This window comes from Lepidothrix coronata, unplaced genomic scaffold (genome assembly GCF_001604755.1).
Source record: "Lepidothrix coronata isolate B3197 unplaced genomic scaffold, Lepidothrix_coronata-1.0 Scaffold348, whole genome shotgun sequence".
In the NCBI taxonomy this organism is placed as follows: Eukaryota; Metazoa; Chordata; class Aves; order Passeriformes; family Pipridae; genus Lepidothrix; species Lepidothrix coronata.
In genome coordinates this window covers 12,203-13,387 of record NW_016690528.1, presented here as the reverse complement: position 1 = coordinate 13,387, position 1,185 = coordinate 12,203, and positions in this window count along the sequence as shown.

The following is a 1,185-nucleotide window of genomic DNA, read 5'->3' as shown; positions in this document are numbered from 1 at the left end:
TTCAGTTCTCTATTTTTTATCCCGTCTCCTTTTCCTTCTTGTTTCTACTTTTTCCCTTTATACTCTTTTCTTCCCTCCTTCACTTTTTTCTTCTTCTTTTCTTTTTTTCTTCTTCGTCATTGCCCTGCCGTTCCCCATTCTTTACACGTTTTTCCCATTGCTTTTCATCCTCCTCTATTCATTAACTTCGCTGGAAGCTCCTCAGTTACCTCCAGTCCCGCAGAGAAGACCATCAAATCGGAGCCATCATCTCTCAATATGGGGCATTAGAGCTGCAGTGCAATGGAGCCTTGTTGGGTACCGCCTCCACTCAGCATCTACAGGTAATGTCGGTGAGTGATGGTCTTTTCCTTTTTTAGTCTCCTTTATTATTCCATTCTGTTCTTCCTTTCTTTCTTTCTTTCGTTCTGGCATTATTTTTCCTTGAATAAGCTCCCGTCTATCTTTCTATTTTCTTCTTATTTCCTTTTTGTATTCCGTTTTTATCCCTTCCGTGTCTCTCTCTTCTCTTTCCCTGTTCTCTTTCCTTACGTCTTTTTTTTCTCCTTAACCCTACCCTATGGGTGTTTACCCCCTCCTCTTCTGTTTCCACCTTGTCTCTTCTCCTTTTTTCCCCTTTCCTAAAACATCTTCGAAGTGCTCACAATGAACAATGAAGAAGTCGATTTGGAAGAGCTCTCATCCTTCTTCGTACTGACTTCTTCACGTCCTTCTTTTTTCTCCCCCCTTCTTTCTTTTTCTTCTGCCTTTCGCTCTTCCTCTCTCTTTGTTCTCTTTCTTCCCACAATGTGCCTTGTCGTTGCCTCCCTTCTCTTCTGCTTCCATCCTTGTATCTTCTGTTCAGCCTTTCCCTTAACAAAATATTTTTAAAATACCTGGAGAAATCCTACCATAGGCATGGACGTGTCCTTTTTTTGGCAACAGATCTCATTTCTCTTTCCCACCACCTCCCATCCCTCTGGCTAAGGAATACCTTTCTCGCTGACCTCCTGCCCATGCACCTCTGTCTTCCCCTCCCTTCACCATCAAGGCCACACTCTTCAGCCTCCAGCCCTCTCAAGGACCCAGTAAGAACACACCAAGGCACTCACATGGCAAACAACAGCTCTGCTCCATCACAACACGTTCCACCACCCTCTCTCACACAACCTGAAGCCAGAGCTACTGAGACATCTCTGCAAACAG